This window comes from Colobus angolensis, unplaced genomic scaffold (assembly GCF_000951035.1).
Source record: "Colobus angolensis palliatus isolate OR3802 unplaced genomic scaffold, Cang.pa_1.0 Scaffold5, whole genome shotgun sequence".
Taxonomy (NCBI): domain Eukaryota; kingdom Metazoa; phylum Chordata; class Mammalia; order Primates; family Cercopithecidae; genus Colobus; species Colobus angolensis.
Window position 1 is genome coordinate 34274898 of NW_012118487.1, and position 22638 is coordinate 34297535.

General features: G+C 42.3%; 1 pseudogene across 1 annotated transcript; it reads right to left on the reverse strand.

Moving 5' to 3' along the window:
- Window positions 1-11186: 11186 nt before the first annotated feature.
- LOC105524526 lies at window positions 11187-12260 on the reverse strand (annotated as a pseudogene). The gene has a single exon (XR_001003775.1). The product of XR_001003775.1 is annotated as a WD repeat domain phosphoinositide-interacting protein 4 pseudogene (transcript).
- Window positions 12261-22638: the final 10378 nt, after the last annotated feature.

Below are 22638 nucleotides of genomic sequence, written 5' to 3' on the forward strand. Positions count from 1 at the left end.
AAAAAAAAAAAAAAAAAAAAAAAAATTGGTAGCATTTATGTATACTAACAGTGAACAATCTATCTGAAAAAGAAATAAAGAAACCAATTTCATTTCCCCATACAAGAAAAATCATAACATACTGGAAAAAGAAGTTAAAGAGAACACACACCAAAAAATGGAAAGATATTTCACGCTCATGTATTGAAAGAATATTGTTAAAATGACAACACTACTCAAAACAATTTATAGATTCAGTGCAATCCCTATGAAAAGACTAATGACATTCTTCACAAAAATAGAAAAACAATCCTAAAATTTATATGGAACCACAAAAGACTCTGAATAGCCAAGGCACTCCTGAGCAAAAAGAATGAAGCCAAAGGCATAGCTCTATCTGGCTTCAAAATATACTACAAAGCCATAGTAACAAAATCAGCATGATATTGGCATTTAAAAAAAGACACACAGACCAATGGAACAGCATGGAGAACCCAGCTATAAATCCACACACTTACAGGCAACTAATTTTTGACAAAGGCACCAGAGCATACAACGGGGAGTGCACAGTCTCTTCAATAAATGGTGCTGAGACAACTGGATATCCATATGCAGAAGAATGAAACTAAACTCCTATATCTTACCATATACAGCAATCAAATAAAAACGGATTAAAGACTTATGTCTAAGACCTGAAGCTATGAAAGTTCTAGAAGAAACCTTTAGGGACCACTCTAGAACATTGGTCTGGGCAAAGAATTTTTACATAAGATCTCAAAAGTACAGAGAATCAAAGCAAAAATAAACAAATGGAACTTCATCAAGCTAAAAAACTTACACACAGCAAGAAAAACAACCAAATAAAGAGACAACTCACAGAATGAAATAAAATATTTGCAAACTATCCATTGACAAGGGATTAATAACCAGCATACATAAGAAGCTCAAACAACTCCATAGCAAAAAAAAAAAAAAAAGGCCTGATTAAAATATGGGAAAAAAGATATGAATAGATGTTTCCTAAAAGAAAATATACAAATGGCCAATGGGTATAGGAAAAAATGTTCAATATCATGAATCATCAGAGAAATGCAAATCAAAACCACAATGAGATACCATCTCACCCAGTCAGAATGGCTTTTATCAAAAAGACAGAATATCAGAGCTAGTAAGAATATGGAGAAAAGGGAACCATTGTACACTGTTGGCAGGAATGTAAATTAATACAGCCACTATGGAAAACAGTATGGAGGTTCCTTTAAAAACTCAAAATAGCCAGGCACAGTGGCTCACATGTGTAATCGCAGCACTTTGGGAGGCCGAGGTGGGTGGATCGCCTGAGATCAGGAGTTCCAGACCAGCCTGGCCAACATGGTGAAACCCCATCTCTACCGAAAATACAAAAATTAACCAGCCATGGTGGCAGGTGCCTGTATTCCCAGCTACTCAGGAGGCTGAGGCAGGAGAATCGCATGAACCCAGGAGACAGAGGTTGCAGTTAGCAAAGATCAAGCCACTGCACTCCAGCCTGGGTTACAGAGCCAGACTCTGTCTTAGAAAAAAAAAATTAACTAAAGATAGGCCAGGTGTGGTGGCTTAGAGCTGTAATCCTAGCACTTTGGGAGGCCCATCTGTGCAGATCACTTGAGGCCAAGAGTTTGAGACCAGCCTGGGCAACATGGTGTAAGAAAACCAGTTCCCATGAGGCTCTGGTCTCATGCCATTGCACCACATTGTCCTCATGCCCTTCAACCTCTGTCACCATCTGCTGACCTCCTAGTTACTCCTCTTACTTTCTGAAGACTTTAGGACCTGCTCAGAGTCTTCTTCTCAAGATCTTCCAGGAGACCCAATGCCTTCAGTGTTCCCAAAGATTACCTGCCCAACACCCTGGCTGCTCAGTTCCTTTACATCCTCCTCTGCAGGGATCTTCTCCTCTATGCCACTTCAGCCACGCCCTGGACTTTGTCATTACCTACAGTTAACCAGCCTTCAGAATGACTCATTCAAACTTCCTACATCTTGATCAGTGTCCACTGATCCCTCCTCTCTCCAATCCATTTGTTACCTCCATTCTTCTCAAACACTTGGTTCAAGTTAGAGCTCACAGCAGAAGAATCAGCAGATCCCTGGGTTTCCCATTCTCATAGCATACTATAGGGAGTCATACTTGGCCCCCAAATTGCTAATTGCAAAAAAGAGATATCTGACCCCTTTTTATAGGGAAAAAAGCCATTGTGAGTGTTGCCACCGGATGGTCTGAACATGAATGCCAGCTGCCAGGTATGCTGGAATGAACTACTTCAGGGAAGTTCAGACAGTGCACAGCCCTTCCTACTGACTTTTGGAAGAGCTCCCAGGCTTCAGAATATCCATGTCACCCTTGCCAAAACCAGAAACTCTCTTTCCAGTGGTGTTGGTGAACACAAGATTACAGGAGAGGGCTTTACCTCAGTCTCAATTTTCCTGCATCTTCCCTGTTCTTCTGTATGAACAATTGATGTTTTCTTAATATACCTAATGTAAAATACTGTACAAGATGCTTCAAGCCCTCCTATCCCCAAATCAGATTGCTTCTTCTAAAGCTCTACCAAATAGAAATTCTGGAGCCACCACTGTCTCTTTTCCTTATGTCCCTATATGACAAAACCCCCAACCTAAAAGAACCCTGTGACCTGCCTTCTTAGAGGAGACCAGGCACTTTACTGCACTTCTTGAGCCAGCTCTCTTGCAACTCCTGCAATGCTTTCTCAAGTTTACTACACTCTTGTTCAGCCACTAGCAGCCTCTGCCTCCTCATACCCTTTCCAGGAATGACTTTATTGCTTATTTCACAGAGAAAATTAAAGCCATCTAGAGAAATTCTAACTTCCCAGACCTGAATTTCTACCCACACACCCCCTCCACCCTCCTACCACAGTAGAAGAGGGGACCTCAGAGGATGCTTGGTACCCACTTGTCCTATGTAGATGTTATCTAGATGCTCTGCTTATTATCCCTCCCTTTTCTCTTGTGTTCTACTATTCCATCTTATCCAGACCATTCCTACCAATATTCACACATGCTCAAGCTTTCCATATTTATTTTTAAAATGAACAACAAGCAAAAAATCTTTTTGGTCTCTTTCAAGCTTCTCTCTTTCTCTCTCTCTCCACTTCACAGCCCAACACTTTTAAAGAGTTTTCTGTACCTACTGTCTCTATCTCCTCTCCTTTTACCCAGTCTTCCCTCTATTCCAGTCTGGCTTCCACCTCATCACTCCATCCAAACAGCACTTGCAAAGGTTACCAGGGACCACTGCATTGCTCACTCCCCCAGACAATTTTTGGTCCTGGTGTTATTTAACCTCTCAGAGCAGATGTGATTAGCCGCTCCTTTCTTTTTCTTTTTTCTTTTTTTTTTTTTTTGAGACAAAGTCTTGCTGTGTCACCCAGGCTGATTGGCTCATCGGCTCATTGCAACCTTCACCTCCCAGGTTCAAGCAATTCTCCTACCTCAGCCTCCCAAGTAACTGGGATTACAAGCACGCACCACCACACCTGGCTAATTTTTTTTTTTAGTAAAGATGGGGTTTCACCATGTTGGCCAGGCTGGTCTGGAACTCCTGACCTCGGGTGATTCACTCCCCTTGGCCTCCCAAAGTGCTGAGATTACAGTTGTGAACCACTGCACCCAGCTGGCCACTCCTTTCTTAAACATTCTCTCCTTTTGCTTGTATGAGCCCATATACTTAGTCTTTCCTTTAAACCCTCTTTTTCAAGGTTATCCTTCCCTGCCCCATTTCCCAAGTCTAGGTCTGAGGCCACTTCTCACGGGCTGCTTTCTTCTTAATGAATTTCATTTATGCTGTCCATAACCCAATAACTTTCCAATTTAAATCTCTTGCCCAAATATCTCACCTGAGCTCCAGATCTAGATAGGCAACTGCCTACTTGAGACATTTGTCTGCTTAGGTGTCTCAGAGCATGCACATTCAATATGTCCCAATCTGAGCTCAAAATATTTTTTGCCAGGTATATTAGTCCTTTTTCACACTGCTGATAAAGACATACCTGAGACTGGAAAGAAAAAGAGGTTCAATTGGACTTACAGTTCCACATGGCTGGGGAGGCCTCAGAATCATGGCAGGAAGTGAAAGGCATTTCTTACATGGTGGCAGCAAGAGGAAATGAGGAAGATGCAAAAGCAGAAACCCCTGATAAAACCATCAGATCTCATGAGACTTGTTCACTACCACGAGAATAGTATGGGGGAAACTGTCCCCATGATTCAAATTATCTCCCACCAGGTCCCTCCCATAATGTGGGAATTATGAGAGTACAATTCAAGATAAGATTTGGGTGGGGACACAGAGTCAAACCGTATCATTCTGCCCCTGGCCTCTCAAAATCTCATGTCCTCACATTTCAAAACTAACAGTTCCCCAAAGTCTTAACTCATTTCAGCATTAACTCAAAAGTCCACAGTCCAAAGTCTTATCTGAAACAAGGCAAGTCCCTTCCACCTATGAGCCTGTAAAATCAGAAGCAAGTTAGTTACTTCCTAGATGCAATGGGGATAGAGGCATTGGGTAAATACAGCCATTCCAAATGGGATAAATTGGTCAAAAGAAAAGGGCTACTGGCCCCTTGCAAGTCTGAAATCCAGAAGGGCACTCAAATCTTGAAGCTCCAAAATGGTCTCCTTTGATGCCACATCTCACATCTGGGTCATGCTGATGCAAGAGGGGGGTTCCCATGGACTCAGGCAGCTCTGCCCCTGTGGCTTTGCAGGGTATGGCTCCCCTCCTGGCTGCTTTTATGGGCTGGTGTTGAGTGTCTGTGGCTTTTCCAGTTGCATGGTGCAAGCTGTTGGCAGATATACCATTTTGGGGTCTGAAGGACAATGGCCCTCTTCTCACAGCTCCACTAGGCAGTGCCCCAGTAGAGACTCTGTGTTGGGGCTCCAACCCCACATTTCCCTTCTGCACTACCCTAGCAGAGGTTCCCCATTTGGGCCCTGCACCTGCAGTAAACTTTTGCCTGGACATCCAAGGTACAGGTTCCTCAAACCTCGATTCTTGACTTCAGTGCATCCACAGGCTCAACACCATGTGGAAGCTGCCAAGGCTTAGGGCTTCCACCCTCTGAAGCAACAGCCCAAGCTGTACCTTGGCTCCTTTAAGTCATGGCTAGAGTGTCTGGGACAGAGAGCACCAAGTCCTTAGACTGCACACAGCATGGGGACCGTGGACCAGGCCCACGAAACCATTTACTTTTAGGCCTCGGGGCCTGTGATGGGAGTGGCTGTTGTGAAGACCTCTGGAGACATTTTCCCTATTGTCTTGGGGATTAACATTCGCCTCCTCATTATTTATGCAAATTTCTGCAGTGGCTTGTATTTCTCCTCAGAAAATAGGTTTTTCTTTTCTATCATATTGTCAGGCTGCAAATGTTCTGCTCTGCTTCCCTTATAAAACTGAATGCCTTTAGCAGCACCCAGGTCACCTCTTAAATGCTTTGCTGCTTAGAAATTTCTTTTGCCAGATACCCTAAATCATCTCTGTCAAGTTCAAAGTTCCACAAATCTCTAGGGCAGGGAAAAAATGCCACCAGTCTCTTTGCTAAAACATAACAAGAGTCACCTTTGCTCCAGTTCCCAACAAGTTCCTCATCTCCCTCTGAGACTACCTCAGCCTAGACTTTATTGTACATATTGCTATCATGCTTTTGGTCAAAGCCACTCAACAAGTCTCTAGAAGTCCCAAACTTTCCCACATTTTCCTGTCTTCTTCTGAGGCCTCCAAACTGTTCCAGCCTCTGCCTGTTACCCAGTTCCAAAGTTGCTTCCACATTTTTGGGTGTCTTTTCAGCAGCACCCCACTCTACTGGTACCAATTTACTATATTAGTCTATTTTCACACTGCTAATAAAGACATACCCGAGAATGGAAAGAAAAAGAGGTTTAATTGGACTTACAGTTCCACGTGGCCGGGGAGGCCTCAGAATCATGGCAGGAGGTGAAAGGCACTTCCTACATGGTAGCGGCAAGAGAAAATGAGGAAGATACAAAAGCAGAAACCCCTTATAAAACCATCAGATCTCATGAGACTTATTCACTACCATGAGAACAGTATGGGGGAAATGGTCCCCATGATTCAAATTATCTCCCAACAGGTCCCTCCCACAACACCTGGGAATTATGGGAGTATAACTCAAGATGAGATATGGATGAGGACACAGAGCCAAATCATATCACCAAGGCTGATTTATTTCTGGTGTTCTGTATTTCAACATGAAGCTCCCCATCCATCCGGATGCATCTGCTACAGCTCTTAGTCCTGCTGATTTTACCTTGAATTCATCCAACTCTTTTTATTCCCACTGCCATCATCTTAGTTCAAGCTACCTCCTCCTCTCTTTCTTGGAGTACAAAAACAACTTCCTAAATGTTCTCATCTACTGTGCCTTCTCTGTAGCACCTTCTCCAAACTGCACTTAGAGTAGCATCATCTAGTTCAAATACAATGGGAGCCACATATGCAATTTTTAATTTTTTTATTATAATTATTTTGAGATGGAGTCTCACTCTGTCACCCAGGCTGGAGTGCAGTGGCATGATTTTGGCTCACTGCAACCTCTACCTCCTGAGTTCAAGAAAATCTCCTCTCTCAGCCTCCAGAGTAACTGGGATTACAGGCACCCACCAACATGCCTGGCTAAGTTTTGTATTTTTAGTAGAGACAGGGTTTCACCATGTTGGCCAGGCTGGTCTCAAACTCCTGACATCAAGTGATCCACCTGCCTTGGTCTTCCAAAGTGCTAGGATTATAGGTGTGAGCCACCACGCCCACCCCCAATTTCTAATTTTTAATAGCTATATTTTAAAAGGTTGACAAGAAACAGGTAATTGGTTTTTTGGGGTGTGGGAGAAATGGGTTTTGTTTGTTTGTTTTTAAGACAGGGTCTTTCTCTGCCACCCAGACTGGAGTACAATGGCATGATAATGGCTCACTGCAATCTTGGCCTCCTGGGCTCGAGTGATCCTCCTGCCTTAACCTCCCAAGGAGCTGGGACCATAGGTGTGCACCACCACATCCAGCTAACTGTTTTGTTTGTTTTATTGGAGACAAGGTCTCCCTATGTTGCCCAGTCTGGTCTCAAACTCCTGGGCTCAAGCAATCCTACCACCTCAGCCTCCCAAAGTGCTAGGATTAGAGGCATGAGCCATCACACCTGGCCTAGTAATTGTTTTTATAAATAATTTTTAATTTAATTACATTTAATCTGAAATATTTTTTCAAGATATAATTAATATTTTCAAATTAATGACATATTTTACATTTTTTATACTAAGTCTTTGAAATCCTGTGAATATTTTACATCTCTACTAAAACTAGCAATATTTCAAGTGTTCAGTAGCCATGTGTAGCTAGTAGCTACCATTATTGGACCATAAAGAATTAGAATGATCTTTTCACAATGCAAATCTGATCACCACACCTCGCCCCATGTTTAAGCTTTTCTGTGGCATTTAGTTCTTAGGATTAGGATTCAAATGCTTAACATATTCTACAAGGCCCTCCAGGGTCTGTGGTGTGGATTCTACTTTCCTTTTGATCTCTGCTCCTTCTCTCTCACCATCGACATGCCAGCCACACTAGTCTTTCAGCTTCTCAGACATGCAGAGGTTCCACCTCTACCAATTCTTTGAATATACTATTCCCTCTGTTTTGAATGCTACTTTCTACCACATTCCCTTCACCATCACCAGTACCTCCACTATCATCACCACCACCACATCATTGCCATCAACTCCACCATCATCACCACCTCCATCACCATCATCAACTCCACCATCACCACCACCTCATCACCACCATCAACTCCACCATCACCACCATCTTATCATCACCATCAACTTCACCATCACCATATCATTGCCATCAACTCTACCATCACCACTACCTCATCACCATCATCAACTCTACCATCATCACCACTTCCATCATCACCATCAACTCCACCATCACCACCACCTCCATCATTACCATCAACTCTACCATCACCACTACCTCCATCACCATCATCAACTCTACCGTCACCACCACCTCCATCATCACCATCAACTCCACTATCACCACCACTTTATCACCATCAACTGCACCATCACCACCACCTCCATCATCACCATCAACTCCACCATCAGCACCACCAACTCCACCATCACCACCACCTCCATCATCACCAACTCCATCATCACCACCACCTTATCACCATCAGCTGCACCATCACCACCACCTCCATCATCACCATCAACTCCACCATCATCACCACCTCCATTACCACCAACTCCACCATCACCACCACCTTATCATCACCATCACCTCCATCATCATCACTGCCTCCATCACCACCATCAACTCCACCATCACCACCACCTCCACTAGCACTAGCACCACCTATTATAGACCATGCTCATTCTCTTCAGACCCCCACCCAACTTCACTTCCCTCACTTTTCGGTCTAGAGATGTGATCTTTTCCTTCAAGGCATGTGGCTCAGTTTGTAGCTTTCTTCCTTCTTGTGTGATTAATGCCTGTCTCTCTCCATAACCAGGAATTTTGTTTGGTTTCGCTTACCATTGCCTCCTCAGTGCTTATTCTAGTACCTCATATATAGCAGTTGTTCAGTAAATACCTTTGAATAAATAAATGAGTAAATAAAAGTTATTAGGAAATACAAAACTGTAAAAATGGGACCTAGAACAGAGGCTGAAGGAAGGAGAAGTCAGTAAACATTGTACAGTTTGGCAGGTAGAATCCAAAGTAAAGTTGAGGAGTGGAAGTCAATTACTTCTGTTGAGACCCTATCTTGAGCTAAGATCTCTTCTGGTTGTTTTAAGTGTTTTTGTTTAATCCTATAAGAAGCCTATGAGGCAGGTATTATCTGCATTTTAGTCAAAGAGGCTCAGAAGAGTTCACAAACTTGCCAAGTAACATAGTTGGGATTGGAACCTCCATTTGATTTCAAAGCCCACATGCCATGCATTTCACTAGATCTCCATAAACCAACTTCCCATTCTTCATAACCTTGTTATTCCATGAGAGCATAACCAAACACTCAAATAATACAAAAGGCTGAATTTTGTGTTGTTTCTGAGACAGAGTCTCGCTGATTCACCCAGGCTGGAGTGCAGTAGCATGATCTCGACTCATTGCAACCTCTGCATCCTGGGTTTATGCAATTCTCCTGAAAAGGCTGAATTCTTTATTTTTATTTATTTTTTGTTGTTTGTTTTGTGTGTGTGTGTGCATGTTCCCATTTTGTCACATGGTTTCTTCATACAAATATTGCCCAAATGCATTGCACAATTCAGGTACAATTGCCTCAAATGAGAATTTTAAGCAACAACAAATCTTGCCTGAAACAATGCCATATACTATTTTAAGTCCAAGAAGGAAGTCAAATGATGATTGAGTAATGGCTCAAGTACAGGATACCACTCAAATGACAGTTGATTTTCTTTCCTGTTTAAATGAGGTTATGCATATAATGCACTTAACAGAATGCTTGACAAAAAGAAGGAATTCAATTGTTGTTAGCTAGCATCATCACCATCATCATCATCATCCCTGACCTGCAACATAGCAAGAACTCTTCATTGCAAATTTTTCATTTATTTATTGCATAATACTAAAATATAGTATCTTAAAAATATGCTATACTGGCTCTAAAACAACAGTCTCCAACCTTTTTGGCACCAGGGACCAGTTCCACAGATCAGGGAGGTGGGGTGAATGGTTTCAGAGGCATTAGATTCTCATAAGGAGCACACAACCTAGATCCCTTGCATGCCCAGTTTACAATAGGGCTCATGCTCCCATGAGAATCTAATGCTGCCACTGATTTGACAGGAGGCAGAACTCAGGCAGTAATGCTCACTCACCTGCCTCTCATGTCCTGCTGTGCGGCCTGGTTCCTAGCAGGCCACAGACCAGTACCCTGGGGTTGGGGACTCCTGCTCTAAAGGACCCACTATGAATCACAGCCATAAATCAGCTTCTGGATTGTCTCAAGGCAGCCATCAACTGTGGCCCACGTGCCTCAAATCCAAAGCTATGTTCACTGATTCCCGGGGCTCAGCACAATTCAGTCATGCCTACCATCCATATTATGGGAGCAATGTAGTGTGGTTTGCAAGGGCAAATGTTTTGCGGTCAGACAGACTTGGATTCAAATCTTAATTCTTCCACATGCTATCTTTATAACTGAGCAGATCTCCCAAGACTCAGTTTTCACTTTTATTAAATGGAGGTAATTCTTATCCCCAGAATATAGTGCCTAGAACCTGGTTAAATGCTCAGTGTTAGCTATTATTCTCAAGAAAGGCCTTAGGATTTAAACTGTGAGAACTTAGTTCCATCTCTGGTTTGCAGTGGGACCAGGAAGTCTAATCACATTGTTGAAGGATCAGAATGAAAATAGTGGAAACATTTGTCCTGGGGAAAAGGAGTATCATACAGTTACTTGCTCTGATTGTAGTTAACATTTTATTTTTTGATTCAAGTGGTCACTGCCTTCAAACCCCCAGAATCTGCTGAGATTAGTGATGGCCTCACCAAGTAACTAGAGAACAGCAGGAATAGTACCTCATCAACCTTGAGTATGCAAGGTTGGGTACAATGGGGTCTTAGTCTACATTAAGTTTTCATTTTGTCAAACTGTTCAGATTGACTTTTAGAAGGTTAGGATGATGTCTGTTGATTAGGTTTTGTCTGTTGTGATAAATAACATTCCAAAGTGATAACATTTCTGATAACATGAAACATAATAAAGGCAGTATGTATAGTGGTTATGAATAGAGATTCTGAGCCATCCTGCTAACTGCATGATTTTGAGCAAGTTATCGTCTCTGTGAAATGGACTTCATAGGGTTGTTATGAAAATTTGGTGAGATGGCACATGTAAATTACCAACAGTACCTGATGTTTGTCTGTTTTTTGTTGTTTTTCTGTTGTTGTTGTTGTTTGCCATTAGGGGTCTTTTATTTGTATTCATCACATCAGAGATCATCTCTTCCTAGGAAGCTTTTTAAAAATCCCCAGGTTGGATTAGGGCACTCCTTCTGGGTCCTTGACAATTTCCTCCAGGTTAGGGATCCCAAGGGGTTGCTGCCTTCCTAGGTCTCTGGCCTGGCCCTTGGGGCACACAGTCATCAAGAAGTGCTGGGGGGAAGTGAGCTCTTTATTTAGACATAGCTCTGCTGAGTGGAAAGTGGGCACCGGCCCCATTAACGCTTGCTGGCTGGTGGCTTCCAAGCACACCCTACTGCCAAGGCTCAGCTCTGCAGTCTGCCACTGCAGGTCCCTAGCACAGCCTCCAGGGTCCTTAAAAGTCATCATCATCACAGATGTCAAGGCACTTGTCAAAAGCCTCTCTGTTGCAGTTTCCATCAGGAGTGAAAGCATATTTGTGGAAGGTCCCATCTACACAGATGGCAATGACACAGTTGACGTTCTTGGAAGTATTGCAACAGAAGGCGCAGATGCAAGCTGACTCAGCAGGCACAGTGAAGCTCGCCAGGCTCCACTGAGGGTCCACGTACTGCCCAATGATAGGCCCTTGCCCACGGCGAGCCAGCGCGGAGCGGCAGTTGAGGCGGGTATCCTTGAGAGCAAAGATATGGACGGTGCCTTTATCACTGGAAGCCCAGAGGAAGGAGTCGTGGCTGAAGTTAATGCAGTAGACGGTGGCAGGGTCAGTGCCTCGGCGCAGCTCTACCAGTTTCTCCTTGGATTGTGTGTCAAAGAGGTGAATAAGGGTACCCTTCTGGGAGGCTGAGGCCACTACAGTCCCTGGCTGGTTTAGAGACACACAGGCTATGTCACTCTGGTGTGCATTGATGGTGAATGGAGCAGACGAGGTGCCAGGCTCTGTGCTCGCCAGGTCCACAAGTTGCAGACTCCCACACTTGTGTCCCAGGAACACTAACAGTTGCTTCTCCAGGCTGGGGCAGAGGTCACAGTGCCCCTTGAGGTTGTCCCAGGTATCAAACTCAAACAGCTTTCGGGGATTGTCTGGGAAGGTGTACACACAGATGCGGTTCTTCAGCACCATCACGATCTTGTCATGGCGCATGCGCACAGAAAGCACTGGCTTAGTGAAGGTGAACTCCAGCACCAGCTTCTCTTTGGAGTCCTTGCCCTCCCGGGCATCGTCCCAGATCAGCACTGAGATCTCTGAGAACTTGGGGCTACTACTACCGCCCACCAAGACCAGAAGGTTGGTTGGTTGGTTGGTTTATTTTTGAGATGGAGTCTTGCTCTTTCACCCAGGCTAGAGTGCATTGGTGCAATCTCGGCTCACTGCAACGTCCACCTCCCAGGTTGAAACGATTCTCCTGTCTCCCAAGTAGCTGATATTACAGGTGTGCACCACCACGCCAGGCTAAATTTTGTACTTTTTAATTTTTTTTGGTATAGATGGAGTTTCACCATGTTGGCCAGGCTGGTCTTGAACTCCTGACCTCAAGTGATCTGCCTGCCTTGTCCTCCCAAAGTGCTGGGATTACAGGCGTGAGCCACCATACCCAGCTGACCTTTTATTTAAAAGCATTTGTTTCTAAGATCATAATTCAATTGCCAGGAAAATTACCAGGTAATGATTGCCTCTAAGAAAATCAGTCCCTAAACTTGTCCCATCTCTAGCTCACTGAGGGTATAATCCCCAGTGCAGACCCAATATGAGATCACTGACAATTCTCTTCATTTTACTCTTGAAGAGAAAGACAGAAGTTATGAAGAAATTGTCATTCCCTGAGGGACACTCAGAGGAATAACTAGCCCAAGATTCTTTACGGGAATTCTACGTGGAAAGTGTTCACTTGGATTAATAAACCCCTTTGGTTAAAAGGCAATTATATGAAGGAATGAAAATATATTGGGCTTTCAGTCATTCACACTTCAATATGAATTAGATCAATCGTAATGTTTTCTTCTAACCAACTAGATGAGCTAAGTGTCTCTCAGGAAATGAGACTGTTGATGGCAAAAAGGGAGCAGAGGGCATTACCTAGCAGACGTTCAGGTGGGACAGTGCAGGAGGAAGTATTTGGAAACAAGTTGAGGGTACATTCAGAAGCAGAGATATAGAGAACAGGAAAGGGGAGGGGACAGAGAAAGGGGAGAGAGGAATGCATTAATGAAAATTTTATTTTATTTTGTTTTGCCTCTTTGTCAAAGGAGGGGTCAAGGCCCAATCTGCAATCTCAATAATAAATTATCACTTTTCTCTCAGAGAAGAGGAGACAGGGAAAAGAAAAGGACATTCCTCTCTTTTCCAAGAATGAGGAACCACTCTGCTGAGAAAGTTTGCTTTGGCATTCATAGCAACACTGGAAGTTTGTTGTTCTGTTTTAAACCTCAGAAACTTGCATAACTGGGCCAACACCAGCCATGCCAGGAACTGGTACAGGGTAGGTCTGTCTTGCCCAGACCGTCCAGGGAATGACTATATTAAAATTCTGTTCTTGCATAATATGTTTCACAGAAATTTTAATCATAGGAAATGAAACTGACTGCTGCAAAGGACCTGAACTTCCTATGAGCACTGCTTCCTGCCAAGTACATGGCCATCCTCTCCAGACTCAGAGAGGTAAGTGTGGCAGAGGGAGGGTAGGAAGAAAGCAGTAACCAGCAAGTGCCTACTAGGGACAAGGCATGTGGTTTTGAACAATCAGTGTTTATTCAGCATGCCCTTTGGTCAAGCATGGTGATAGTTGCTGGGGTTAACAGCAAAAAAATCCTTGTCTTTGCCCTGAAGAAGCTCAGTCTAGTGGGGAAGAAGAAGTTGAACAAGTAATTCCAAGGGGTCAACATGAGCAGCACTGCAGGCATGAGGCAGAAGGCTCTTAGCATCCCCAGGAAAGAACTTATCCCTGTTTAGTAGATGGGCCACCCAAGGCTCAGAGAGATCAGACAAGCAAGCAAGAGTGTCCTCAGGGAGTGAGCATCAGACATCTTCTTCCCAAGCCTGTGTTCTTTCTACCAGCTAAGTGAAGGGTCTGCCGTGTGCATGTTTCCAGGGTAAGGGCCTGAATAACAATCTAGGCTTTTCAAATTGTCTCCTGCCTTCAAAGGGTGAAGAAGTAAATAGATATATTTACCATGAATGGTAGAGTAGAAAGCCACGGGAAACTGTGGCCTCCCCCTTACTAGGTGGTTAGTCTTGAGTATGTTATTCAGTGTTTCTGGGCCTCAGTTTCTTGGGAATGTTACCTTTTTAGAGGGTTGTTTAAAAGATGAGATTAGATGGTAGAGGTGAAAAGTGGTCTGACTGAAATTGGCTGAAGTAGTCCAAAGTCCAAACTCTGAAGCCTGGAGTCTGAAATCCGGGGTCAGGGGTCTGAAGTCTGAAGTCAGTGGTCTGGTCTGGAGTCTGAAATCTGAAGTCTGGTCTGGAGTCTGAATTCTAAAGTCTGAAATCTGGATCTGGAGTCTGAAGTCTGTTCTGGAGTCTGAAGTCTGGAGTGAGTCTGAAGTTCGAAGTCTGTTCTGGAGTCTAAAAGTCTATTGTCTGGAGTGTGGAGTCTGTAGTCTGTTGTTTGAAGTTTGGAGACTGGAGTCTGTTATCTAGTTTGTTGTCTGAAGTGTACAATCTGGAGTCTGAAGTCTGAAGCTGGAGTCTAAAAGTCTGTTGTCTGGAGTGTGAAGTCTGTTGTCTAAAGTCTGGAGTCTGAAATGTGGAGTCTGAGGTCTGAAGTAGTCTGAATAAAACTGATACAGTCTTTAAACTAAAAACTGTCATTCTCGTGCTTATTGGTACTATTGTTATACAGTTGAACACAGTGTTGGTAGAAAAGGAGAAGCAGAAATAATGTAGATTAAACTTTGTTGATTCCCATCTTGCCTTTCCTTCTGCTGGAGCCACTTCAGATGTTTTGATTTCTTAATCTAAGTAGAGAGCAGCTTTAACTTGCTTTGAAAACGTATGTTATTCTGCACAGCAAAGGAAAAAAATTAACAAAATAAAAAGAACCTATAGAGGGGGGTAAGGAGGAGGTGGGGGTGGCGATGGTTAATGGGTACCCCAAAAAATAGTTAGAAAGAATAAGACCTACTATTTGATAGCACAGCAGGGTGACTATAGTTGATAATTTAATTGTACATTTTAAAATAAGTAAGAGTATAATTGTATCATAAGACAAAAGATAAATGCTTGAGGGGATGGATACCTCATTTTCTGTGACAAAATTTGTGTATATCAAAACATCTCACACACCCCATAAATATACACACCTACTATGTACCCACAAAAATTAAAACAAAATTTTAAACTTTGTAGTAAAATTTTAAAAAGAACCTATAGAATGGGAGAAAATTTGTAAACTATACATATAATAAATGGTTACTATCCAAAATACATAAAAAATTCACACAATTCAATAGCAAAAAAACAAATAACTGGATTTTAAAGTGGGGAAACAATCTGAACAGACATTTTCCCAAAGCAGACATACAAATGGCCAACAGGTATATACAAAGGTGTTCTACATCACTAATCATCAGGGAAATGCAAATCAAAACCACAATAAAATATCACCTCACACCTGTTAGGATGGCTAGTACCAAAAAGCCAAAAGATAAGTGTTGGCAAGGATGTGGAGAAAGGGAACTGTTGCACATTATTGGTGGGAATGTAAATTCCCACTTGGCTATTGGTATAGCCATCATGGAAAACAATATGTAGGTTCCTCAAAATATTCAAACTAGAACCACCATATGATCCAGCAATCCCTCTTCTAGGCATATACCCAAGGAAAATGAAATCAGTGTATCAAAGAGCTGTCTACACTCCTATGTTTATTGCAGCATTATTCACAATAGCCAAGATATGGAATCAATGTAAGTGTCCATCAATGAATGAATGGATAAAGAAACGTAGTGTATACATACACAATGAAATACTATTCAGCCTCAAAAAATAAGGAAGTCCTGCAATTTGCAACAACATAGATGAATCAGCAGGACATTATGCTAAGTAAAATAAGCCAGTCACAGAAAGACAAATACTGCATAATCTCACTTACATGTGGAATCTAAAAAAAGCCAGACTCATAAAAACAGAGTAGAACAGTGGTCACTAGGAATGGTGGAAACAGGGACATTGGTCAAAGGGTACAAACTTTCAGTTATAAGGTAAACAAGTTCTGAAGACCTAATGTACAGCATAGTGATTGTATAGTAATAATATATTGCATACTTGATATACTTGAAATACTTGATATTTGCTGAGAGTAGATCTTAAGTGTTCTCACTATGTGTGTGCATGCACACACACAAATGTAATGTGAGATAATGGATATGTTTATTAGCTTAATTGTGGTCATCATTTCACAATGTATACATATATCAAAACATGTTGTACACTTTAAGTATATACAATTTTTGTCAGTCATACCTCAATAAGCTAAAAAATTTTTAAAGCACTTTTAAAAATGATTGAAGAGGTAACTTGCAATAAGAGTTATGCAAGTGCTGAATGCTTCTGTACTTCAGAAGCATCACAGAAATGCAGATCATGCTATCATGTGTATATTTTATATGACGGAGTCTGCTTTCTATCTAAACATTACTCCACCTAGTACTTTTTGTGTGCGCAATATCATCCTGAGCTTTGGGTATTCCCAGGCTTCCAGACTCTTCTGGGCTATGGAAAGACATAGTCATAGCTATACTTAACAGCCCTATCATGCCTTTGGAAACACAGGAATATAAAAATAAATAAAATAAAAGAGAGTCTCAGGGTCACAGAATGTGTAACAGGAGAGGTTCCGAAAGCAGAGCTGGTCTGCAGGGTAGGATCGCATGGAGAAGTGAAGAATGAGGACTTTCCAGATACCTTGATGGGAGGTCCCAGATCCCACAGGGGCTTAGAATCAGTGGCTTTCTGTTTCAAGCACCCAGGAAATTGCAAAGTGACCAAGGCAAGGAAATACGCAAAGCTCAGCTTCCAATTTTTGCTGGTGCAGCCTTTTCTGCCACACCACACATTGTTGTGCGTTGTTCATTGTCCAGTCATTCATCCGTTGAATTTCCATGAAGTCACTTCCATGGGCCAGATACTGTGCAAAGCGTGTACAGGGGGCAGGGAGGCAGGGGGGGTAGGTATAATTCAGGAAGGGACATGAGGTGCTCATATCAGTAATTATGCCAAAAGCAGGATGCCCAGAGGGAATGATGACTAAGGGAGCTGGGAGTCCTTCCTGAGCCCCTAGGTCTCACTTCAGTGACTGAGAATGTACAGGGGCCATCTAGGTCTCTCCGAGCCCCTGACTACACTTATATGTTAGGCTGGCTTGTCCCACAGGAATGACTTAAGCAAAGCGGAACAGAAGAATGTGAACATTTTGTTTCAACAAGGTGGGGCTATGCTACAGTTTTGTTTTCCTGGTAACAAAAGACACAGCCGACTTCTCGTTAGGCTGACTCTGGGCTGCCGGCTCATGCTGGGTTTCATATCACGTCAGAGAACTCAGTGCTCCTGTCGTGTCTTGAGGGTGACCCGCTATCCCAATTTCCTCAGGACTATCCTGGTTTTAGCCCTGAAAGTCTTACTTATGTGGTGGGCACCTGGAGTGGCTGACCACCACCCAGCAGCATCCCCTTCTAGTAAATTCCGTAAGGCACTAGTGTGGCAAAAACATGGATTTTAGCATCAGATGGACTCGGGTTCAAATCCTTGTGTGTGCTATGTCACTTACAAGCTGTGACATAGGGAAGTTGCTCAGTATTTCAAAACACAGACGGTATTCACTCATGTGCTCATTACCAGGGCCTCATCTCAGCAGCGCCCACTTCCTTCATGCTCATTCACTCCTTGTCACTGGGCTCCACTCTCTTCCTCAAACAGGCAGAGCTCATTCTGCCACTTTGCCTTTTCTGTTCCCTCTGTCTGGAAGGCTTGAATCATTCCAGGTGGGCCCTTTCTTGCCCTTTAGTTCTCTGCTTCACTGAAGACTAAAGTGAGGTCCTCTCTAAACACTCACTAAAGACTACCTCCCCAACACTCCCAGATGCTCTTTGTCTTATCCCCGTCCTATTTTCTCTCTAGCACAGAGTATAATCTGGAATTGTCTTGTTTCTTGACTGTGGGAGGCAGCCTTCTAAAATGGCTCACAATGATCCCCATTCCCTGGTATTCAAACCCTGGGTAATGCCCTCCCCTTCAATGGGCCACCTAGGGACTTGTTCCTAACAAATAGGATATGGCATAGTGATGGGATGTCACTTCAGGATCAGTCATAAAACACCATGACTCTTGTCTTCCCAGCACTCTCTCTCTCTCTCTCTGTCTCTCTCTGGCTTTTCTTGCTTGCATTGTGAGCTGCCCTAACAGAGAGGTGCATGTGGCCAGGACTGACGGTAGCCTGTAGCCAACACAGCAAGAAACGGAATCTTGCCAACAACCACATGAATGACTTTGAAAGCCAATTCTCCCCAAGTCGAGTCTTGAGATGACTGCAGTCTGTGAGAGACCCTGAGGCAGAGGACCTACTAAAGCATGCCCCAACTCCTAACCCACAAACACAGTAAAAGAGTACATGTCATTATTCTAAGTCACTAAGTTTTGGGGTAATTTGCTATGCAATAATCAATAACTAATACATTGAAGTATTATTTATTCCCCCTCTAGAATACTAGCACCATGATAGAAGGTACCTTCTCCATTTGGTTCACTTTGGTATGCCCAGAGCCAGAAACAAAATCTGGCACAGAGTAGGTGCTCAATTTTACTGAATGAGAACATCATGAGGGCACCGCCTGCATACAGGCCATGTAACGACAGATGAAAAAAATATTTATTGAATGAATGAGTGATTTAGAGACAATTAAATGTGAGAAAGGTAAGGAAAAAAGAGAGTATCTGAGCTTATTTTTAACCATTGCTATGGTTTGAACATGTCCTCCCAAAAATTTATGTGTTGAAAACTTAATCCCCATTGTAACAGTGTTGAGAGGTGGGAATTTTAAGAGGTGATTATACGGATTAATGAATTAATGTCATTATCATGAAAGTGGGTTAGTTATCACAGGAGTGGGCTCCTTATAAAGAGGAGGAATTTGACCCAATTTTCTCTCTGTCTTGTGCCCTTGCTTCCACTTTCCATCCTTCCCCTCTTCTGCCATGGGACAACCCTCACCAGATGCTGGTGGTGACATGCTCTTGGACTTCCCAACCTCCAGAACCAGAAGCTAAATAAACTTCTTTTCTTTATAAACTACCCAGTCCATGGTATTCTGTTAGAACAACAGAAAACAAACTAAGACAATTATCAAGTGGTTAGGCCCCTATTGTGGGCTCAAAAGATGTTGGATAAGTTAATGAAATGAAAAATTTTTAAAAATGAGGCACAGGTTAGAAATGATAAGGATGGTGTTGTCACATTGAATGTGAAATGCCAGTAAAATGTCTCATAAGCATTCATAAATAAATCTAGCTTTTCACAGAATATTAAACGAGAAAAGGAGTTCCCAGAATAGTGTGTATATTCCATTTTCATAAAAGCACACACATAAACACAAGTCTGGAAGGAGATACAGTCATGCATCTCCTGATGACACTTTGGCCAACAATGGACCACAGATACAGCAGTTGTTCCATAAGATCATAACGGAACTGAAAAATTCCTATCATCTAATGATGTCATAGCTATCAGAACGTTATAGCACAATGTATTGCTCACGTTTGTGGTGATGCTGTACGTAAACAATCCTACTGCACTGCCAGTCTTACAATAGTATAGCATATATATTTATGTATAGTACATAACACTTAATCATAATAGACTATTACTGGGTTTATGTATTTACACACTTTTTATTGCTAGAGTGTACTCCTTCTACTTATTTATTTAAGTTAACTCTAAAATAGCCTCAGGCAGTTCCTTGAGGAGGTACCCCAGAAGAGGGCACTGTTATCATAGGAGATGACGGCTCCATGTGTGTTACTGCCCCTGAACACCTTCCAGCAGGACAAGATGTGGAGGTGGAAGACAGTGATACTGATGATCCTGACCCTGTGTAGACCCAGGCTAATGTGTGTATTTGTGTCTTTGTTTTTAACAAAAAGTTTTAAAAGTAAAAATAATTTTTTAATAAAAAAAGCTTACAGAGTAAGGATATTTAAAAAGAAAATATTTTTGTACAGCTGTACATGAGTTCATGTTTTAAGCTAAATGTTGCTTAAAAAACAATCGAAAAGTTGTTAACAGTTAACAAGTTTATAAAGTAACAAATTACAGTAAGCTAAAGTTAATTTCTTGTTAAAGAACAATATTTGTTATAAATGTTGTGTGCCTAAGTGTAGTGCTTATGAATTGTAGTGTGCAGCCATGTCCTAGGCCTTCACATCCATTCATCACTCACTGACTCACCCAGAGCAACTTCCAGTCCTACAAGCTCTACTCATGGTAAGTGCCCCACACAGGTGTACCATTTCTTATCTTTTTATCTTTTATATTGTATTTTTACTGTACCAAAATGTGTTTTGATACATTTAAATAAACAAATGATTCCCATTGTGTTACAATTGCCTACCTTATTCAGTACAGTAACATGCTGTACAGGTTTGCAGACTAGGAGCAGCCAGCTGTACCATCTATCACAGGTGTGTAGTCAGCTATACAATCTGAGTTTGTATAAATACTCTCTATGATATCTGTACAACAATGAAGTCACCTAATAAAACATTTCCCAAAATATATCCCCACCATTAAGCAACACATGACTGTATACCAACATAAGTGCTTCTTGGTGGTAGTGCAGTTACACTGTTTTTAAATTCTTTCCTTTTGGTTTTCAATATTTTCTACAACTGAAAGAACAATTTAGGTATTTCCACTTATTCTTAAAAAATCAGAGAAAAAGCCCATGGTAGATTGAAGAGATAGTATCACAGAAGAGGTTATTGACAAGGAGGAGGTAACCCAGTGACAGGGAGAATGAGAGAGAGGACAGTGGTTGCTGTGCGCAAAACCCTAAGGTCATTTCTAAAGCAAAATTTCTGGCTGCATAGGATAAGCAGCATTTGGTCTTGACCATCAATGGCATGCCAACTACCAGGCTGCCAAGCTCAATCTACCTCATCCTGACAGCTCTCTTTTTCTGAAACACTTATCAGACCTGCCTTTTTTATCCATTTCCTGCCAGCACCTTGGCCCAGCCTTTATTTTTCTCACACCTGCACTTCTACTGCCTCCTGCTAGCATCCAGCTTTCCCAGTGCTTTGAAGCTGTCTCATGCTCAAAAGCTACAATAATATCCCCTGGTTTTTTTTTTGAACATCCTTCTCATCTTAGCCCGTGCATACAATCATGGGCTGCAAGACTGCCTCAGCCTTTATCGCATCTCCCAACACAACTTGATTGACACTTTCACTTCCCATCAGGAAGCCAGCATTTTACCTCCAAGATAACTACCACGTGTTTCACCAAGTTCTGCTTCAGAATTAAGCTGATGATGAGCCCTTTCATGGCTACACAGATTTCAGGCTTACAAGTTACTCTCGCAAACTATTTTTGAATAGCTGTCCAGCAGTTCAAATGTATTTGCTCCTATTATCTTACATTTTATTTTTTCTGAAATAAAAGCAAAACTAGGCAGTACACACCATGTTTGTAAAGGCAGGTTACTAGGATCCTAGTACTCTCCAGTAGCTGCATTACAAATCTAGTTTCCCTAATACATGAAAGCATGGAAGGCCAGGTGCCGGGTAACACAGTGAATTGGCACTCACTTTTGAAGAACACCCAACAGATAGCCAAAGTGGTGGAGCTTCAAGTCAGGCTTCTTTCTGCTGGGACAGTAGAGCTACTTTCTCTAGAATGAGGACCAGATCTTACCTGCAGCTCTGAAGTTTAGAGACCAAAGTCTCTCCAACTGGAAAAAAAATAAAGGAAAGTTTCTCCAAAATTGTATAGGTGTGTTTAAACATAAGTAGTGCTCAGCAATATGCAAATCATTTCTTTTCAGGACACATAGAAGCTTCCATTTCCCAGCCTCCTTCCCCCTTGAGTGGGACCACATGACTATTTCAGGCCAATGGGCTGTAAGCAGAAGAAATATACTGTATATCACCACTGGGCCAAGCATAGAAGAGGTGGGCTGCATACTCCTCATGCTTTCTGCTGTAGTTGAAAACAGGGAGACCTCTCCAGCCAAACTAAGTTTCATAAGTGAAGGAGAAATAAAATCCTTTACAGACAAGCAAATGCTTAGAGATTTTGTCACCACCAGGCCTGCCCTAAAAGAGATCCTGAAGGAAGCACTAAACATGGAAAGGAACAACAGGTACCAGCCATTGCAAAAACATGCCAAAATGTAAAGATAATCGATGCTAGGAAGAAACTGCATCAACTAATGAGCAAAATAACCAACTAATATCATAATGACAGGATCAAGTTCACACATAACAATATTAACATTAAATGTAAATGGACTAAATTGTCCAATTAAAAGACACAGACTGGCAAACTGAATAAAGAGTCAAGACCCATCAGTTTGCTGTATTCAGGAGACCCATCTCACATGCAGAGACACACATAGGCTCAAAATAAAGGGATGGAGGAAGATCTACCAAGCAAATGGAAAACAAAAAAAAGCAGGGGTTGCAATACTAG